We start from the raw sequence: 7,551 nt of genomic DNA on the forward strand, positions 1-7,551 counted from the left end.
CAGTGTTCTTAATATTAAGGCTCTATAGGGGCAGCATTAGACTTTTTTCCTGGCCATAGGTATCCTGTTGTGAGGTTCACTTTTTATCCCTCTCTTCAGAGACCATACAAAGACATGACGTATACACATGTTAGTATTCAAAGAACATTTCTAAAAGGACTATCTGTTCAACTCCTGGCACAATTAACAACAGCTGTAGTTGTCAAACACACTCAAACCAAAATAAATTAGCTAGCTAACCTCTTGATATTTAAATGTTTTTTATGTTCTCTATTTTAGAAAAACAGTTTAATTTTAAACAGCATTCTAGTTATGATCATCCTCTCTTGAGGAAATTTTTTATGAGAATGAATGGAGTTAATGACTACCATTAGTCACTGTCATTAGCATAAAACATTAGAAATGACAATATTTATAACAGGCTATGACATGACAATTAAAACATGACTTTCTATCACTTATGTATGCTTTGGCTACAGCTGGTTGCTATTTTCTAAAGTTAAACTGATAGAAGTCTGGTAATGGTATATTTAATAGCATGTTCATCATCAGCTCTAATTGTTTTCCACCACAGGGTATGAAGCTTTATGTCCTCTATCAAGCCAAACCAAACAGCCATACTGCTTAATGGCTGTTCAATTAATGTTTATGGTGCTACTTTTACAACCTAAGTTACAAAGCAAAAAAGACTCCAAGAAGCAATATAAGAATCTCAGAAGCTTAGAAGGTCTTCAACCAATACCAAAAATTACTAAAATAAGGTCCCACACTTGAGGATGTGAAATAGAAGACATTAGTCATCATTAAAGAATTCTCCCAGAGCAATGGTATAAGTGCCAAAGGAGGGGAAATCAGACCTACACGGAGGTAAAGATGGTTGAGTGACTTCAGGGTGGCTGCCTTGCAATTGCTGTTCATGCTGGGTTAAACAGAGGAGACCTGTTCATCCCAAGTCATGTAAGGGTCAGACTCTGTTGCTCAGATTGCAGAGTTATTCCCCTGACAGTGATTTACCCTCAGTAACCTAGATGCTCTTCACCTACTCATAATTCTTTCTCCTATTTAGCAGAGCTTGTGCTGATTAAAAGGAAAGAACAGTTCAAAGATAGGCTTCCCTGTTATTGCATTGGTACATATTAATTTTTGTCTCTTCCTATTGTACAAAGCCTGTAGAAAGCAATGTAAAACTACTGTAAATATGTTTTCACTGGAGAGCTGCCATTGTTCTAAATTATGGAAAGTAAATGATTTCTGGCCTGTGCTGTTAATTGCGTATAGCAATAATATATTCATTCAGAGCTTCCCATTTTAATTCAGACACCCTGATCACTGGTTTTTAATGATGCATTACAAGCCTGTACTTCTCTGACACCTAGGCAATTAATCATTGACACTCCTCAGTCCCCCAAAGTAGCTGGACACAATTAGACAAGAAAGAACCAGACTTGAGGGGTGGTGAAAATTTCTTTTCAGGAACCACACATTTTTTCACACCATAAACTCTGCTTGACATTCATTGCTGCAAATGAATTTTAATAGAACTGCTGTTACTCTGCCTCTCCTCCCAGAATCCCAGGAGTTTTTGTAGATCAACATGACGTTCAGAAATAGGAAGAAATGCTCTGCAAAGTTTAAAAGCTGTCAAGCCTTCTTGGCAACTTCCCTCGAAGAGTGCAGCTGAGAAATGACAAACTTATCACCTGACTGGCTGTTGTTTAAAGCTCACTGCTTTTGATTAGGAAGCAATGAACGTTCCATTCTGGAGTTCATTTTGTGTTTCATAAGCACCTCTTCACTGAAAATTATGCAGTTGAACTGATTTGAATTTGATTGGTGTAATGCTACAATTTTATTATTTGTAGTACATACAGGTATCTTTTATTGTGTTACTGCACATTTAAGAGAATTTCAGAATGGTTACAGACTTACTTCTATTTCTCATCTATTATTGCTTGGCATTTGAAAAAAAAATCCAATAATAATACATGTCTGTGTTGCAGTTACTCACTTGTGTATTGCTCCATACCTACTCACACTCTACTTCCTTTCTGCTCCAGTGGGAAGAATAAGATGAAAGCAATCCTGCCTACTCGAGGACAAAGTATTGTGTCCTCAGCAGGTAAGTTGAGCTAGAAAGAAAGTTATTGTGAATTGCAAGAGCTTCTTTAATGAAAAACTCCTGGATTGAATTCTGTGCTACAGATTTGGTGACTGATACTTCAACAACTCGGGCTGTGAAAGAGCACAGCCACCAGAGGTGCTTGCATTAAACATTGAATTGCTTTCAATGTCATCTGACTTCATGAGTTGCAATGCGAATGCTCTGGGAAGCTTGATACACTTATCTTCTGACATCCTTTCAATTATATGTCCTTTCACATTATTATGTAACTTCCAATAATCTGAACTGTGGAGCTCAGTAATAAAAATCCATTTTATGTCTGAAGAATGCAACTTCTTTGGTCAGTCTGTTTAGACTTAGAGGAGGAGAAGTGCATTTGACCAGAAAATAATGCTGAGTGGAGTCAGCTGGTCAGATCAATAAAAGCTAAAAATAATATTTGACTTTGAGAGAAAAGAGAGTTAAGGGGATAGCCTAAAGGCTAGATTCAGCCCTAACTAGACATTTATCTCTGTATCAGTGTTCTAAGGAGTGCTTAGTCACCTGAATCTACACAGAATCACAGAATTTCATAGAATGGTTTGGGTTGGAAGTTAACCATTAAGATCACCTAGTTCCAACCCCCTGCCATGGGCAGGGACACCTTCCACTAGACCAGGTTGCTCAAAGCCCCGTCCAACCTGGCCTGGAACACTGCCAGGGAGGGGGCAGCCACAGCTTCTCTGGGAAACCTGTGCCAGTGTCTCACCACCCTCACAGTAAAGAATTTCTTCCTTTATCTAATCTTGCTCTACCCTCTTTAATTTTAAAACAGTTACCTCTCATCCTGTCACTAGATGCTTATGTAAAACATGTTGCAGAGCAGTTACAGATGTAGATACAGAACTCAGCAGTAAGATCTATGATTAACTAACAGCTTAATGTATTTATTACTAGTATGGTCCACAGTGTATTAAATCTATTTGCTTCAGGTGGAATATTCTTCAACATTTAATTCTACCTAACTTTAGAAAAATGTATATACTTAAACAATTTATCTTCTTATTTGCTTACCTGTTTTCATAGATCATCACTATATTACATGAGTACAGCAACATATCCCAGTCATTAGGGATGTTTTTAGAAAAATAAAGTAGGTTCACTTCAGCTGCAATTCAAGCTCTTAGTGAAATATTAGTGTTATATATGCATCTTCAGTACTTCTCTGGTTTTCATTAATACCAGCTGGCTCTCTCAAATTCTGTAATATATTAATTTCCATGGTATCTGTATAAAGATGCAAGGCAAGAAGTTCAAAAAAGGTGTTTTGAGTGAGGATTTTTAGATCTTGTGTGCCAGTGATGACTCCTGATTTTTGAGAACCTGAAGTTGAGACTAGTGAAAGCTGCAAGCTTTCTCCACTTCTGAAAACAAGTGTGTTTTCAGTGCTCAAATAAAGATGGATGTTTACAATCCACCTGTTGAAAATAGTCAGGATTATCAGCAGAAGTCCTTGTCGTAAGCAAATCCCATTTCTTTAATAAACAAGCAATTCAACAACAAAGCCACCAGAGGAAAGAATTAGCAAAGGTTATATAAATACAGAAAATCCTCTTCTAGGAAACTCCACAGGCCAGTTTCCATGAGGTGAGTGCATGTGGAGCTCAAAGTGAAGGCCTCGGATGGTCTCTTCTATCACAGCAAAGCTTTTGTGCATTGGGCTGTGCTTCTCTATGCCCACTTTTCAACATCTTGCTCCACAGCAGAGCATTGGGCACAGACGGAACAGGCTTATGTCAAACTCCCAAGGACAAATGCATGTGTCAAGCCTTGTAGTCCCTTAGCTCTACACAATTTAATTTATGATATGATAGGATAGGATAAGATAGGATAGGATACACACAATCTGTAGGTTTTTCATGTACATATCGCTCACAACTTATTAAAATCTAAAGTTATCAAGCCAAAAGTAATCACTACTCTGAGTTCCCAAGAACACAAAGTCATTTTCTTTAGTCAAAGAATGAAAATGATCACCTATTTCCAAGTCTTACTTTTAAATCATTTTAGGAAAAATAGTACAATGGTTAGGAGATTGGGCTATAAGTAAAGGTATTTTCATTCTGATGAATATCATTCTGTGTGATACAGAGCAAACAGATTCCCCCTTCTCCTTCCATTTGCTATATGCAAAGCACAAATAATAGCAGAGGCATTAATCTTCTTATTCCACATTGCTATAATGTGAAAAACATTCCTAAGAGCCCTAGACTATTATTAATAAAGTATTAACACACTTGACTATAATCTAAGTAAACCCTTAAGAAACCTGCATATTTTCACCTATTTCTTTATCTCACTCACAGCCCACTTAAAACTGGAGTGTGAGTACTGTGACTTAGGGTTTCTTTCCATCTCTAGCTAGGAAGAGAAAGCTTGAAAAATACGCTGATTTTTTGTTCAAGTCTAAAGACGTGATAGGTTTGAATAGCTTTTGGCCACATCCTTTAAGTTTTTTCTCTGTAGAGAAAAATCTAAATCTAAAGCAAGGCATAGTTCAAATTTTTATTGCTATTTGCAGAGAGAAGATCCAAAAATAGCATGGGCAAAAAAGTGTTTAACTTTCAGGACATGTGATGACAAGGAATGGAGTCCTGCAAGAGGATGTCAAGCTGTTCTGCAGTGCAGGAGACAAAGCTTCAGGTCTGGTGTATAATCGGAAGGAGCAAGGGAAGGACTGTGGTTTCATCAGAGGGATGGGAAGTGATGGTGTGTGTGGAACTGAGGAAGGTATTTCTGCTGCCACTGCATGTAACCTGCCAGAGGAGCTGCAGAGGAACTCCACACTAGCTATTGATACTACTTTTGCTAGTTACCTGAAACCTTCTGGACTTTGCTAGCTACCATCAACAGACTGAAAATGGTCTCTTGCTTCACACAGCTATTTGCTGAAGAAACAAGCTCATTTCTAATAACTAAATGCAGTAACTGTATTTTTATATGACATATGACTATAAATAAGCTTATTACAGAAAAATGCAACTTCCACGTAAGTATTTAGCTTGGAAGATTTAGGAAATGTTAGATTTATACTTTCCAGTATCATTAGATGATGTTCTTTAGTATATACAAGAGAACATAGCCTTTAATTACAGGATGCCTTGCTACCCTTATCTCCTGAAGACCTAATTAATTCTGGATATGAGATTGAATTAAATATACGTATCTGTCTTAAACACTAGTGGTGTGGCTCTTTTTTGTTCAATGTTCTCCATCCAAATGTCCACCGATGTAGATTTATTTACTTTCTTACAGGTTTTTGTGGTCCATAGTTTGTAGCAACAATGCTGCAGTAGCTGAACCTTATAAACATTAATAAGTGTATGTTCACAACATCTTATGAAGATACCAAGATTTTTCTAGATGAATAAGTGGAGAACAGAGTAAAAAACCCCAGAATCTGCAAAATTTCGTTTTATCATGATCATCATAATGAGTTAACACATCCAAGGGGAGATGATTTTTCCAAATATTTGGCATTTAAAAAAACTATTTCTGGGTTCGACATACTGCACAAATATACTTTGATTATTTTTGTTATTTCTGTGAGAAAGTTGATTAAATATTATATTTCTTTACCACAGGAAGAGAGCATAAGAACTTAGATACATTATCAAACTACCCTGTCTCAAAGTAACATGCATCATAGGTATCTGTGTAAGAGCTCTCTTCCAATGGCACACATAAGGTGAACTACTTTAAAATAATCCTATTTTTTGCAGACCGAGGAAAGATGAATTATCTCACATTTGACATAAACTAAAAACATATAGACAAATACCACAGCTCACCTGATAGACTGGAAGATCACTATAAATCTGAGTGCCGGCATGCCCTAGAGAGGGTGGTAGTGGCAGGTCCAGAATTCAGGGCTGTGGAGAGTTCCAACCTGAGGCTCAGTCCTTCAGATCCCACTGATTTATTGCAAATGATCTTGAACACTCTCAATTCCCTGAACACCGTTCAAAAGGTACAGTACTTCCCTAAGGGCTCCAAAAATCTGAAAATCAAGACAAAGTTGGGCAGACGTATTTAGTGAAGAACACAAGATCAGTTGTCACATGAATATTTTAGCTTAAATGTCTTATGTAGATTTGCACGGCATCTGTGACACAGGGTTAGTCTGGATAACTGAAAACTCTTCAAAGTCACTACCTTTCAAATTCTGTATGTATCAGATAAAGCAGTTACTAAAAATAACAGCATAATTTGCTACAGAGTTCTGACACATTCTTGTGCCCTGCAAGAAACACAAGTAAAATGAAACAGCATGTGATTCTCTACTTAAGGTTTCTGAAATAATATATGTGCACAACAGAGCAAAAATGAGGAAAGGGAACAAACTAAATACTGCCATTTCTAGTTTTGAAATTTTTTTTTGGTCAAGTTACTGTATGGAACTTCAGTGATATCATTTTAGCTCATCTTTCTCATTTAACTTCTTACTTTTTATAATGCTACAAATTTACAAAGTGCTGCCTTCAATACCTTTTCTCCAGCTGCAATCATCTACTTGAGATGAAGGCTCATGGTCCGTGCACAATTGCATGTTTTTATCAATGTAATAAAAAGGGAGGTTTGTGGCAGTGAATTTTATGAGCACCAACACTTTTTATGCAGATAATACAGCACAGTAATTATATTCATCCTGAGCAAATTACTTCTGAGTGCTGGTATGGATGAGAATGGGAACTTGTGAGAATAGGTTGTGTTGGAGTTGTGTTTCTTTTCTTGATAATATTAACATGATCCAGATTATGAGACGCTAATTCAAATCAGTTCTTATTAAAATCAATGGATTGAGAGATAGTGTGAAGATTTAGGTTGAAGAGGTATTTTTTTTAAACCCATTAGTTAGTCTCTTCAACCAGCTAATGGAGAGAAGGTACATCCAGACAGTGTTTTAGAGTACCCGGTTTACATATACTGAGTTATTTTCTGTAAGCAAAGACCATTCCACTGAATGCATAGGTACTCTAGGTACCTGTAGTGACAAAAGCTAGGTATTTGAAGCTAGGTGATGAATGTGCTCAATATTTCCCCAACTGTCACACTAAGGTAACTTCACATAAAAGAAAAAAATTCTGATCAGTGGGGTAGGGGAATAAAACCAATTTTGCACAGCTTCTAGCAAGTTTACTGGGTTGGTAAAAGGCTATTTTTTGGATGTCTCATGATATTCTCCAAAACAAACAGATTTGCATGAAAGCATCAAAAAATAATTTCTGGGACCCTCAGTAGAGTTTCCACTGCCAAAAGGAAGTTTCTGTTACAAACTGCAGGAACACTCAATTTGCAAACTGTGTAAACCCTTCCATAAACTTGGAGACATTTTTCTATGATGGAAAGTAATAGGTAGATATAAACATCAAGCTTGTAAAAGAAATGGT

This window comes from Athene noctua, chromosome 1 (assembly GCF_965140245.1).
Source record: "Athene noctua chromosome 1, bAthNoc1.hap1.1, whole genome shotgun sequence".
In the NCBI taxonomy this organism is placed as follows: domain Eukaryota; kingdom Metazoa; phylum Chordata; class Aves; order Strigiformes; family Strigidae; genus Athene; species Athene noctua.